The 14749-nt window shown below is 43.1% G+C and overlaps 1 long non-coding RNA gene across 2 annotated transcripts in view; it reads right to left on the bottom strand.

Moving 5' to 3' along the window:
- The window catches only part of LOC308570250, a 36447-nt gene extending 22669 nt beyond the window's left edge, over nucleotides 1-13778 (bottom strand). Inside the window, exons 1-3 of one of the 2 annotated variants that reach the window (XR_014001040.1) lie at nucleotides 11939-13778; nucleotides 10772-11908; nucleotides 10363-10614 (exon numbers count right to left, since the gene is read on the bottom strand). This is a non-coding gene — a long non-coding RNA (uncharacterized lncRNA). Of the gene's footprint in view, nucleotides 1-10362; nucleotides 10615-10771 lie in introns of both variants that reach the window. The other variant, XR_014001039.1, reaches the window with a different exon arrangement.
- Between the last annotated feature and the right edge of the window lie 971 nt (nucleotides 13779-14749).

Here is a 14749-nt window from a genome sequence, read left to right as displayed (position 1 = left end):
GGAATTTTGGGGCTTCAGCTCAATACTTTGCACATAGGAGACCTCGGGTTCAAGCCCTGGCTTTTCCAGGTGTGGCTGCATCAAGAGGTCTGTCCAAAACCATTGCCAATCTCTGTAAAAAAAATACTGACATAGATGGACCAAATAAATCTGTATAAGGCATTAGAGCTTTTCAGCACGTAATTGCTGTGTTCCACTTTGGCTGAAAACCATGGTGCTAGTCATCATTTATAGAATGGCAGTGCTGAGATTTGTCCCTGTTCAAAACACAGGCCTAGATACTTCCAAGGAAACTAGGACTAATTCTTAATTATGGGCAATATTCAACATTTGTCATACTCCAAGCAGTCACATTGAAATAAATGGACTTACATTATGTTGATTCCAGTGTGTCTGCTCTGAGTATGGCTAATGCTGAATATCATTATCCCCCTATTATTATTTACTATTTAATAATAATAATTTGGCACGCCATTGCACCCTCCTCGGATAGAACTACTTGGAAACTTTTTAAAGAACTACAAGATACCCTATTGTTTTGTGGTCACTTGGACAACACAAGGCTAGTAAATGATTTCCTGACAAACAACGGTACCAGCTTAGATGTGTTAATACGAAGAAATTCAGTTAGTGGTTAGATGCCACTTTTTGCAGAATAAACCACATTTTTATCAGGCCACTCACCAGCTGTGTGCATACATTAAAGACCTAGTTGGTTGCTTTTCTTTTATTTGTTGTAGACCACCAACAAGTCTGGACAACTAAATGCCACTAATGCAACAAACACACTAAGTCAGAAGGCTTGTCTGTTGATAAAATGCAACAGCAACTCAATGTATCTACCACAGAGCTGCAGGCCTACAGAAGTTGTTTGACTATAACTCCCATCACCTTTTCCCATTGGCCATGCTGGCTGGGGTTGATGGGAAATTCAGAGGGCCACAGGCTCCCCATCCCTAATCTACTGGATGTGGGTAAAGCCCTGAGCAGCCTCTGAGCAATTTCCACCGCCAGAAAGGTCTTGGCTTTCAGATGGGTGTTTTCAGCTGAACTGCTCAGCCTCATTTACAATGACATCATTGGAAATACAGTGTCCTCTAAATCACTCCGACGCACGCATTCGCTTTCTCTGCTGAGCACGATTTGCCTCAGTGTTAAAGGGTTTTGTACTTGAGGGGGGGGGGAAGAAACATTTCATAGTAAGACATTTAAATGCCACAGATGTCACAACATTAGATGGTTGAGAGAGGTGTGTGTGTGTGTGTGTGTGTGTGTGAGAGAGAGAGAGAGAGAGAGAGAGAGAGAGAGAGAGAGAGCGCTTATCAGGGAAACAACATGCAGTTAGTGGCACTTTACATATGGTGCCTCTATGCGCTGGTTCTGTGCAGTTTTTTTTTTTTTATGTCACCTAACAGCATAAATTCCATTCAGATGCAGCCATTATTATGAGAGCATCAATAACAGGAAAATCTAATTAGGGGATAAAAGGCTTGCAAGGGATGGAGCCCTTTTTCATATTGAAATGGTAATGAATTAAGCACAAGCCATGAAGGATATTGTTTTTTATGACTAGTGACAAGTACAAAGGCTCACAAGCCCTGCTTTCCGCCACAGGATTAAGTGAAATGTCTTTCTCATTTTCGCACCCGGCCCTTTCCGCTCTCAGTCAAGCAGCACATACCTTCCAAAATCTGCACGTATGTGCTAAATATGCTTGTGAATGCATTAATGCTGTAAAGACTCTGGTAGCGGGTAAAGAGCCAGCCTATGTAAGCATGCCCATGCACCTCACCACATATGCATTCATTCACCATTCAGAAAGCCCAATCACATGCAGAGTCTGGAAGCAAGAAAGGGCATGGTTGGAAGCCTAGGTCTAAACACAAATGGACACAACCCACATGACGAAGGTGTCTGCATATGATGTGGAGTGCACAGAATGTTTATCCGTAGCACCAGCCAGGGTCATCCCATGACATTTTGCTGTCTGAGGCAGAACACCAAATTCCCCTCAACCCCACATCATGTATCCAAGGCAGGCACTGGAAGCATAAGTCCCACAAGCAGCTCTTTCCCTTCCCCGGCAGAGAAACAGTACAACAATATCTACAAGTAACAATGTTCTGCCTTTCTTGACACCCACAATCAGCTGCTTGAGGCAGCTGCTTCACAATGGTAGGGCCGGTGCTGCCCACTTATGTGAAACATAACACAGTGGAAACTGTCTCTCAGCTGTCCATTTACTTTAGGCACAACAAATTAAAATACCGGTAGTAAACCACTTTATACCAGGTCAGACTGCCACTGAGCTGTGGTCCTTTTCCAAGAATGCATGCAAAAGATGGCTGATGAACTACAGTCATGCCGGCTGCCTCATCTAGCAAGTTACCAGCAGGTAGGAAAGAATCAAATGCCATGATCAGCACTACAGAATCTTCTGAGCAGGATTCTAGCAGGCAACATTTCCCTGTCTGAGTCCTTCCTACGTTAAGTAAGACCACTATGCCCCTTGGGCTACTGTAATGAGAATGACTGTGGAGAGGCACTGTCAATCCAAATCACAGAATAAATGAGCAAATGAGACTTGGCAGTAAGAAAATGGGGATAAGTACAGCAGAGCAACCAATTACTGAGAAAGGGGCTTATTTTGTCTCCCTGCTCTGCAAAAAGTGACAGTGCTGAGGCTGCTATCTGATTCTGACATATTTCATGATGTGCCTATTTTAGCTATGATGAGATACACACTTCTGGAACACCAAATACTTTTCATCGGGGGCCTTCTGTATTTTTGCAGCTAAGCAGCACCCACAAATTAAAATATTTATTATATCTAATCTATCTATCTATCTTATTTTTATTCCACCTGATAAGAACTCATAGCTGATAAGAACACAGAGATAACCAGCTAATCATGACCAGACCACAATCACACCGTACATTTAAAGAACTATGATACCACTTTAAACAGTTATGGATTCTCCCAAAGAATTCTGGGAGTTGCAGTTTAAGGGTGTTGAGTGTTGTTAGAAAACCACAGAACTATGATTCCTGGAGTTTTATGAAAGAGGAATTGAGTGTTAAGCTACTCTGAGTAATGAAGCTCTGTGAGAGGAACAGGGGCGTTAGTACCCTTAAAAAACTACAGCTCCCAAAATGTTAGTAGTGTGTGCGATTCTTTAGACTGAAGCAGCATACCTCAGGGTAATTTTCCAGCCAGCTTCAGTGTAATACACTATTTCTAAAAAGGGTGAATAATGCAGTGACATAGTTGGCAACTAATTTCAGTCTGAATTAAATTAGTGACCACTTAGCTTTAGGGCAATGTGAATTACAACCGGACAGAGGCAAGACCTGCTAGATGTTTACATTTATCTACCATGCTTAATGGTGTTTACGTTGTGTAATGATGTTGTTCAGCTAGTAAATCAGTTTCAAATATAGTACAGGATGACTTGACTTTAGTGCTCAGAAGGCATCACAAAGCACAGCACAATTACAACCCACTTAAACATAAATAAATCCCAAAAGAACACAGTTAAATCGGTCTGCCAGGAAATATGAACAAACTAAACCCTTTAATTTCAATAACACAGCAGAGTTTGTGTCAATTAGGTACTGTTTGTTCAAGTTGCAAGAGGCTAAAATTCTTTACTAAAAGGTGTGCAAATTTTTGTTTTAATTTCTCAATTCATTTTCATTTTAAAAATTCATCTGAATTGCATTCATTTCATTTCTTATTCATTTTAATTGCATACGTCTAGGTCTTCCCAATACGTTTTAACATAAATATCACTGAAAGATCAGGTCAGTCTCCTTCTGCCTCCAACTTCTTCCATATGGCACAAAATTTCCAGGTATTCTATTACTTTCCTACAATTTTCTAGACTGGATGAAGGATTAACATTTAGCATCTGTCATAGTTTGCTATCTCTTCTCCTTCCCTGAAAACATTTCTCTGATCTGTATAGATGGGTTTTTTTAATCATTTCTATTGCTATGAAAAACTGAAACAATCAATTCAATGTGTGTACTAAATCTCCCTTGTTTCATAAAATATACAATTAAAAGCTACTTATTCTCCCCCCCCCCGCAAATGCTTGTTTAATAATGCTGCACCACCTTGTATTATTTCCAGAAACAACAACAAGAAAGCATGACATTATGAAGATATGCAGGATGATAGTCAAATATGAATTTAGCTATTTTTGGTTAATGGGTATATGCCCCACTTTCCCCATCCACCAAGAAGTTGCTCAAAGAGGCTTACAAATATAAAAGCAAAAATAAAAGCAAAAATAACCCAACCATTAAAACACAAATTAACTAACTAAAAGGAGCAGCAAAACCACAAACAGCAGCACCATATATTAGATGCATCAAACAAGAACAGAATCAAATGCTTATGGAGAAAAGGAAAGCTTTCAAACAACGAGGAAGATAACCCAACATTCCACACATACAGGGTGCAATGATGTTTTTGCCAAATGCAATAGCTTTTCTTCTTCTTTTTTTCAGGGACATTACATTGCTTTCATTAAATAGCAGGCTTAAACACAGCACAACAAAAACAGAAAAACGGACTTCAAGCAAACTAACATAGCATGAACAAGATAAAACACTTCCCCATTCAGTTATCCTGAGCTCCAGTGATCAGTAACAGGAAGATTCCAGCTGGCCTGTTTGTTGCCCTTTCACAAAATCAGAGCTGGAAGGACCACAAGGATCCTCTCCAGTCCAGCCCCCTGCAATACAGGAATCTTTCACCCAACATGGGACTCGAACCCATAACCTTGAGATTAAGAGCCTCATCCTCTACCACAGGGCTCAGCAAACTTTTTCAGCAGGGGGCTGCTCCACTGTCCCTCAGACCTTGTGGGGGGCCAGACTATATTTTGAAAAAAATAATGAACGAATTCCTATGCCCCACAAATAACCCAGAGATGCATTTTAAATAAAAGGACACATTCTGCTCATGGAAAAACAAGCTGATTCCAGGCGACTGGGCCAGATCCGGCCCCCGGGCCTAAGTTTGCCTACCCATGCTCTACCAGCTGAGCTATGTCAGGACCTACAATGAACCTCCAGGGGTCAGACCCCACCTGAGAGATTTATATACTCTTCCACAGTGCTATTTTTCTAGAAAAAGGGGTGTCAGGACTCACCATGAACGCCTCCCTCGTTCTCTTAGAATGGCACTGGAGAGGTGCTGGAACTGAAAAAAACTCTGCTCTTCTAGACTCTTGGTGGCTTGCTGGCCTAATACCCAAATTCAACCCACCTGTCAAACAAGGCCAATCTGCAGGGACCAGCACAGTTAATCAACTCTGCAGCTGCATTCCTGCTGGCAGGTACTCAGCCTACACCTGGCCCACCAGCAGGTCTTCCCACATCCTGCTGCTACTTAGGCCTGGGTAAAAGCAAACAATGAAGCAAACCCCCAACCCTTGCCGCTTGCCAAGGTGCTACTAAGCAGGGAGGCAGAATCTTACAGACCAATCAACCTATCTCCTTGAAATACAAGTGTCTTTCACAGTAGGTTTCCCCTACAAATGACACATGCAAGAGGGCCAGAACATCCGTTCTTAAAGGATGAGCAGATTGCCAAAAGAGATCTTTCAAGCAGCTTGGTCTCATGGGCTTTATAAGCTATAACAAGCATCTTTAGATTTAGATTCCTACATTATGCTAGCTTTTGAAGCCCATTCAGCCACCGGTTCCACCTGCACATTTGTAAACAGATTACAGATCACTCACACTTTACACACATTTAAACTTGTACAATTTCAACTTGACATACTTGGTGACTGGCCAATTGAAATTGCACAAATTAAATGCAATGACGGTGGAGAGCTTAAAAGCTATTTCCATGCTGGGAAAACCTTGCACAAAAATAGCTGTTGAGCTCTGGGAGGCTCTCATGAGATCTTGCAAGAGCTTCCCAGAGTCCATGTGAGAGCCTCCACTGGAGTTGCTACATTGCTGGAAGAAACTCTGCGAAGGCTGCCCTTGCAACTCAGGGCAATGGGAGAGTGAAATAGTTGCATCAGAGAGGAGTGCTTCTGCTTTCCAGTTTGCAGCTCTTATCTTTTCTCAGTAAATAATAAAATCACATGGCTACAATAAGAGGAAACCCTTTGTTTGTTATGGTGCCTGGGGTGAAGACTCATCGATACAAACCCCATATAATTAAGGGATAATATTTATAGACTTCAGCTTCCTGCTTTCTTTTTGGTGTCCTGCTGATGGACTAACAGCAAACAAAAGCTCATGTTCTTAATGTTAGAGGCACAACATTAATGCTGCTGGAGAAACAGGAGCGGAAAGCCAGTCTTCAAAAGGGAGCTGCTTACATTCTTTTTCTCTTGTCCCAGGAGAGCAGCTCTAAGATTCTTGCTATATAGTACATTATTTCCCCTGCATTCCACACTTCCTCCAAAAGACAACTGGAGTCAAGCGCATCTGGGGACCCTGCCTTTCCCTCTCTGCTCACAGTTCAAAAAGCAGCCTGAAGGCAATTTCCCATTTGGCCATAGCCTGGCCTAGGAGTCCCACTTCATGCAATGTCTAAATTATCCTAACAAAAGGGGCAAACTTTGTTCCTAATCTGCACCTCCACCATCATAGTCTCCTATGGTTTGGTCTCATCCATCGTCCTCAACTTTTCCTAATAGCCAGCTTAGGACCTATTCTAACTACAGCTGCCCCCCCTTTCCTCCCAGAAAGCCACACTTGAAAAAACACCGCTATGCTAAAACAAACAAACACCACCTCTAGAACTGGAGTGTAACTTTATACCTCTGCAATGCATGCAATAGTAAGCTCTCTTTGCTTCCCCTTGTGGTATGAAGGGTCAGTGCAGCCTTTTGCAGAATCCATGGAATACAGGACACTTAGGTCACGTCTATATTATCCATTTAAAGCACTCTCATGTCACTTTGCAGTTATTACTTTCCCAAAGGATCTTGGGAACTGTAGTTTGTTAATGGTCCTGAGAGTTGTTAGGAGACTCCTATGCCACTCACAGAACTGCAATTCCTGGAGCTCTCTGGGAAGAAGGATCATTAAACCACTCTGAGAATTGAATCCCCTGGTGAAGAATAGTAGAGGATCTTCTAATCCTGCAAGGAAGCCGGGGTTCAGCCCTTATCAGGTGATGCACAGGAAGATGCATACCTTGTAGAAAGGTGGCGCAGTGAGTCGGTGCGTTTGGCTGTTAACCAGAAGCTTGGTGGTTTGAGTCCTCCCAATGGGGGCTGTGGGCATTCCTGCATTGCAGGGGGTTGGACTGGATGACCCTCGGGGTCCCTTCCAGCTCTAGGATGCCATGATCAATTGCACTCATTTGATGGTGATGTTTGTTTCTACCCGGGTCCAAGGCTTTTTACAGATGACATGCTTCTTGTCAGCACTCGTTCAGGGTCATGGGATTCCCCCCCCCCCATATATAGGTTGAGCAGAAGATGAGCAAACAGGTACCCACACTGGCTATATTAGGCTTGGAGTTTCTTCCTTCCGTTGCAAACCTGATTTTTCTCTAACCAGCAGCAAAAGGGTGTGCTGCGACTTTTATAGCAAGCCCCAAACCCACCCCTATTTCCCTCACTTGCCATGAATACTCCTGGACAGAACACGGGCCTCAGCCCTTACCTTGGCCACTAGGTACCACCTTCCATTCCTAACTTACCACGACTGCCAATTAAATTTATTGTTAGAGGCCAAGCTAATAAGCAAGGCCACAAGTAGCTCGTAATAATACGCAGGGTCCTTTTCGGGGGGAAAAATCTTCTCTAGACTCTTTTATTGCTCATGTGGCTTTGTTCTGAATTAACTTGTTACCTCTGGGAAATCTGTCTAATTCGTTCATGGCGTTTCTTACATGGGCTTAGTCATGGCTACTTGCTTAGATGGCTTTAAAAGGGAATTAGATAGATTCATGGAGAGTAATGCCTACTCTTCATAAAGGCAATGCGCAACCTTGTGCGCACTCATTTCACTGAATGCCAGACTGGGGAGCAACCGCCGGAGAAGGCTGCTGCCTTTGTGTCCTAATTCTGAGCTTCCCAGAGGCATATGACCAGCCACTGTAGGGAAAAGGATGTTGGAGCAGGAGGACCTTTGGTTTGATCCAGCAGGGCTCTGCGTGCATTCCTACGACTCTTCGCAGAAGTGCATGACGAAGACTTGGTTTCTTTAAAAAGAGCAGACATGAAAGGAACATTCCTCACTTAGGAGTGTTAATATACAAATGGCTGAAAGACTCCACCTGTTCTACTGAGGATTTTCTGTCCAAATTAATTAATATCATGGTGCTTCTTTCAAAGGGGAGGAAAAAAAGTATCTCACTTGTACGAGAGACTTGTGGAGGAACAAATGCAGTTCTTAAATGCTGGATTGTGTTTGTCGGAATCTGCAAAGGAACATCCCCCTCTATTTTCTCTAACAAACGGTCTGTGTAAAACACCCCATGGCAATATCTCCTACGGAGGCATTTTCAGCAGACAACAAAGGCTGGAGCACTGGGAAAAAATGTTTTCTTCTTTTGTAGGGTGGTAATGATGTGATCAAACAAGGACATAATGGCAGCTCGGCCTATTATCGTGGTCCCTGGACAAAACACCAGCCGGTTTGAAATAGGTGTTCCTGTAGGCATGAAAGGAAGCCATCAGATTGAGACAGCGTGTGTAAATGTGTATTTCCATGCTTGGGTGTTTGAATGGCTTCCAGAATTTGGTTATGGGGGAGATGGTAGTAGTGAACGGAGACTCTGCCATCTATAGGCTTGAAATCCTATGTGCATGTTTCCCTAGGGAGGCAAATGAGGAGCCGCCACACATTGGCCCTTTCAAAACTGGGCTCCTATTAATACTGCTGAAGCTTCCATGCCAAGCTTGAACCAGAATTGAAAGCGTGTTTCCAGCCTCAGCTGCTGTATTGGGAATACAGTCGTACCTCAGAAGTTGAACAGAATCTGTTCCAGAAGTCTGTTCAACTTCCAAAACGTTCAGAAATCAAGGTGCAGCTTCCGATTGGCTGCAGGAAGGTCCTGCAGCCAATCGGAACCCACGTCAGACATCTGGGGTTCCAAAGAACATTCGCAGACCGGAACACTCACTTCCGGGTTTGCGGCGTTCAGGAGCCAAAACATTCGTCTCGCAAGGCGTTCGACTTCTGAGGCATGACTGTATTAATTTTGCCAGTTACCCAGCACCCTGGACACTTCCAGATTAAAATACTGTCATAGTGTTGCATGCCACCCCTAAGGAAACAAAGCGAACAGCTCTATGCTTGATGGGAAATGAGTAGGTCCCCCTTCCTCAGCTGGCTGGTGATTATAATAATAATAATACAGTGGTACCTCGGTTTACGAATTTAATCTGTTCCGGAATTCCATTCTTAAACCGAAGCGCGTTTTCCCTAATGAGGCCTCCCACCACTGGTGCCCTTCCACCGTTCGGATTCCGAGGCAAAGTTCTCAAACCAAGACACTATTTCTGGTTTTGCAGAGTTTGTAAACCAAATCGTTCTTAAACTGGACTGTTCTTAAACCGAGGTATAATAATAATAATAATAATAATAATAATAATAATAATAATAATAATTATAATATATTTATAGCCCACCCATCTGGCTGGGTTTCCCCAGGCACTCTGGGCTGCTTCCAACAAAATATTAAATACAATAATTCATCAAATATTAAAAGCTTCTTTAAACATAAAGACAAAGGCTACAGTTGAGAGTTATGTGAGCCTGAAGCTGGCAGCAAAGCAACAGGCTGGGAAGCCACAGAATCAGAGCCATGCCTGATTTCTGCCTGAGTCCAAGGCAGTAGTTATGGGGGAAGCAAGGCCCTCTTGGGGCCTAGCACAGAACTGCTCCCTTTGTTTCATTAATGGCCTACAGCGGTACCTTGGGTTAAGAACTTAATTCGTTCCGGAGGTCCGTTCTTAACCTGAAACCGTTCTTAACCTGAAGCACCACGTAACTAATGGGGCCTCCCACTGCCGCCGCATGATTTCTGTTCTCATCCTGAGGTAATGTTCTTAACCCGAGGTACTATTTCTGGGTTAGCGGAGTCTGTAACCTGAAGCGTCTGTAACCCGAGGTACCACAGTATTGCTTTATCAGGAAGCTAGCCAGCAATTAGAAGGGTCTCAGCATACAGCCTACTCTCCCGCCAAAAACTTAGAACACTACCTGGGTCGTCCTTGGAAATGTCTGGAAATGTCAATTGGTGCAATATGCATTGGTGAGGCTTCTGATGGTAACCCAGTTTATTCAGCCATATTACAAAACACTGATATTAGATCAGTGACATTGGTTCTGAATTTGTTTGCTGGTGAAATTCAAGATGCTGACCCTTACCTTCAAAGCCCTGTAGGACTAGGAGATGTTTAGTTATTTATTCCTCCACCCTGTGAGATGTGAGAACAAGGATGCAGGACCAGATCATCTCATCAACAGGGATCAAGTTATGGAATTCATTTCATCAGAAGATCTATCTACCTCATCAACTGAGTTCAGATGGCAAGTTAACCCTGTTTCAATGCAATATTTTAAGAAATTGCCCACTGCTGTTCTGGGATTCTCCCAGCTGCTACATGGTGCTCAGGGGACCTAACAGGAATGAAAGCATAATATGTAAGTAATTAGGGAAATGAATATAGTTGGAATTTCAAAGAATTAAAAAATGGGCAAGGGCGGAACAGGCTGGGGACAGGCAGATAAGTAGAATCAACATTGTCAAGATAAAAACAGCAGTAAAGATACCTACTTGTTTTGATATCTTCAGGTTATTTCAGTTCACCCTGCAACCATTTCCTTCTGTTTTCCTTTAGCTAGACTCTTTTCTTGAGCCTGTGAACCAGGTGACTGTGAAGTACATTTCACTGCATTTGGCCCTAACAGCGTCTTAATAATATTCATGTCTCTCACTGTCTCTTTCTTCTTAAAGCGTGACTTTTCCATCCCCACCATCATTCACATTTTCTACACTTGTGTCCGGTTTTAGCTAAGAAAATAGAAAGAAGCAAGCACTTGTTTGACAGGCAATTGACAAACAATGACAAACAATGATGCAGAACACTGCGAGGATTTATTTATTTTTTGTAAGCCTCAGAGTTCTCCAAAGGTCTTGTGCTATTTTGGCTCTTACAGAAGCTGAGCAATCCCCTATGGATTCCTTAAGGGAAGTTCGCCTTCTTCAGGATGTGGAAATGCCTATACAAAAGAAAACATTGATTATGGTTTGTGAGTATCTGTGACTGCTCACACAAGTCCTGATCCAGGAAAAAAAGCACGTTTGGTAGCAAGGCAGCCATGGGAAGGCCACAGCTCAGTGGCAGAGGTCACAGGTTTGATCTCTGGTATCTCCAGATAGGATGGGGGGAGGGAACCCTGCCTAAAAAACCTGGAGAGCTGCTGTCAATCAGTGTGGACAATACTGAGCTACATGGACCAATGTAGATGGACAGCTGAAACGGCGAGGCTTTATCAGCATCAGCTGTTTGTTAAGGGAGGCAGAGAGTCCGGGTTCATTCCCGTTCCCTGTACCACACAACACAGAGCCTCAGATGTTCTCACCATATGAGTAATCTACGCAGCATATATGGTAGCACTGAGAAAAAGGGGTAAACAAAACATATTTGTACAGTATGACTCAAAAGGCAAAAATGCATTAATTAACCGGATTCAGCATATCTGACATCTGCTGTTCACACTGAGAGAGATCCCTGCTTCTCCAATTGGCAAAGCAGGGACTAGCAAGGGGAGTCTAAACAACACAGCCCAGAAGGGTCATTGCAAAGGCTCACCTTAGATGCAGAGAAATAGAAATCTGTTTTGCGCCGATATTATTCCAAGCTGTTTCTGCAGTTGGCTAGGTTTGTAGAATTCTCAGGTTTTTCAAGCTCTCAAGAGAGGAGTCTTTGGACTCCCAAACAGGTAGAGTAAAAAATTTATTGTACTAGTGAGCCCCTGAATAACCCCTCGCTCCTTTTTCCTGCTGGGCCCATAATTGGAGCTCTTTTCTCCAGCCTTTGTGCATCACTCAAGAAAAGAGAGAATTACACAAAAACTAAAGCCATGCACACTTGTTATTTCCATGTAGAGCATACCTGGATGCAGACTGGAAAGGAGCCACTCTTTTCACCCTGTCCCAGCAGTGGATCTTCTTCTCATAGCAACTGCATGTGGTTGTCTGCATGCAAAAGCCAAGCCAAGGTGCTTGCGCCTCCTCACATGTAGGGGGTGCTGCCCAATTAGAGCAGTTGGTTGTGTGAGTGTGCCAATGGCACACAATCCACACATGCAAGGAGGGGCTGGTGCTTTAGACATTGTATTTGGACAAGGAAACCCAGAAAATGGGGCCGGGGCTAAAAGTGCAGCCCTGCTACAGCCTGCCCTTTGTGCAAAAAAGGAGTGCAGAGGGTTTATTCACTGTCTCAGCCCAGCACTGTAACAACAACAACAACTACAACTACTTATTATTTATACCCCACCCATCTGGCTGAGTTTCCCCAGCCACTCTGGATGGCTCCCAACAGAATTAATGATAATAATAACAATAAAAAAGCAATAAAACATCAGACATTAAAAACTTCCCTAAACAGGGGAAGCTTACCTGACACCAATACCGATTGCCGTTACTGTCTTATGTATTTATTTATATACCACTTAATACCAGGATAAGCATCCAAGCAGTTTGCAAATATAAAAACCAATTGTGCAGGCATTAAAATATAAACACCCATAATTGAAATGCACGATAAAAATCCAATCAAAATATAAAAATTACAGCTGGGACAGCTCAGTTGGTAGAGCATGGGATTCCTAATCTCAGGGTTATGGTTTCAAGTCCCACATTTGGCAAAATATGCCTGCATTGCATGAATTTGGAACTAGATGACTCTTGTGGTCCATTCCAGCTCCATGTCTATGATTCTATATAAATCACCATAGTTAAAATAGGCAATAACACAATTTCATCAAAACAACTCAGAAGACTAAAGAGATGAAGTGAATGCTAAAGCAAACAGGTGTACAATATCTTTAAAAGCCAGTAGAATGATAACACCGTTTTACTTCAGAGAGAGTAAATATCACAGCACTGGTGCCACCAGAGAAAAAGCCCAACTCTGCATCACAATAATCCTTAGGATGTGGCAAGATTCACTTGGTTTACATCAGGCACTTGAAGACATGTAGGGAAATGTAATCAGACCCAGTTGCTATTGCTACTGCAGCCAGTTAAGCCAATGGGCAGGGAACTGGTTGGCAGAATGGCCAAATAGGTATCGGCATCAGCACCAGTGGGACCCTCCCAGGACACTTGGCTAAGGGAGCTACAGCACCCAACAAACTACAGGAGAAGCTGCTGTCTGGACAGGCCTTTGCAGCTATTTTCTGCTTTGAATGTTTATGGCCCAAGAAGAAACGAGGGCTTGGCTTGCATTTGTTCCCCAAACAGAAGAACTTTTCATTCCGAGTTCTGCAAAGGCTCTTAATAATTACCCCGATTATGCCTGCCACTAAACAGCAAGTGCCATTTATAAATACTCCGAACAATTCTGAGTGCCAGCACACTTATTACTACCTCTGTTTGTTTTCATTAACTAAAGATTTAACTGCCTTGGTAACCGGCAATTCTGGCTATATTTGTAGTTTGACTGAGGTCAGGACAACATGTGAATGTTTCTTTTCAGGGCTGAAAGTCTGTGATTTGTGTCAAGGTACTAATTCATTATTATGCCTCGTCTGTCGCCGTTTTAATAAATTTAATACACAACTGTGATTGAGCTAAATTAAGAGGAGGGGGAGAAGGAAGATTTAAAAAGGAAAAGATGCTAGACAGAGCAATCCTAACTTGGGGATGATCAGAGTGGCAGAGAAGGGTGGTGTTTTTTCCCCTCGCTCCTCCAAGGAAGCATAGCAGAGGCATGGTCTGGGCCAGCCTAGGATCCAGCAGATCCTGCGACAGACTTGCTCCACTCCACACCATTTTGCTACTGCCGGCAGAAACACCAACACCACCAGCTCCCAAGGCACCCACACCTTCAGTGGGCACAGCAGGTGCTTTTGTGGAGCTGGATGAGCTTGGGGCGGGGGTACTGTGGGGAAAAAGACATATTTGCCAAATCCACACCCACCCACCCCGCCATCCCAGAGCAGGAGTTAGGAGAGCTCCCTAAATGGAACAGACATACCCAGAAAATTACCGGTAATCCTATATATCAATAGCAAACTCAAGATTTTGAGTATGGAGTCAACATGGGCCATCCATGTACACAACTAAGGCTTGCAGAAACACAATGATCTTTAGAAATAAATTCTATGTGGGATTTCCTCCTCTCCATCCCTGCTCATTGAAAACTGGAAGGGATCAGTAGCCATGAAACGCTGACTACTGGGTGGGTGAGCAGGGGGAGAGGAGGAATGGAATATCCTGGGAAAGGGTACCTAGCTGACATTCCCGACAGGAGCAGTCCATGCCGCAACATTTTTGTTGCTGCAGATCTCAGTGCACTGCTTTAAGAAAGCAAGCTTTATTGATTGATTGAGTAGGTATAAAACATTTCCATTTCTCATTTGGGCTTTAAAAGAGCCCCACAGGTTTCATTCTTTTATTACAGTGATTGAATACAATGGTTCAATGCTGTGTCTGTAACTATGCAACTGTAACAATACTTCTTGAAAACGTGATAAAAACATTAATGGGTAAAAAAGAAAACCACACCAATACCTAAAAAAGAAA

The sequence above is a fragment of the Podarcis bocagei genome, assembly GCF_964188305.1.
Source record: "Podarcis bocagei genome assembly, chromosome: 12".
In the NCBI taxonomy this organism is placed as follows: domain Eukaryota; kingdom Metazoa; phylum Chordata; class Lepidosauria; order Squamata; family Lacertidae; genus Podarcis; species Podarcis bocagei.
The sequence above is the reverse complement of the archived record's forward strand: the minus strand, read 5'-3'. Positions and strand labels throughout refer to the sequence as shown.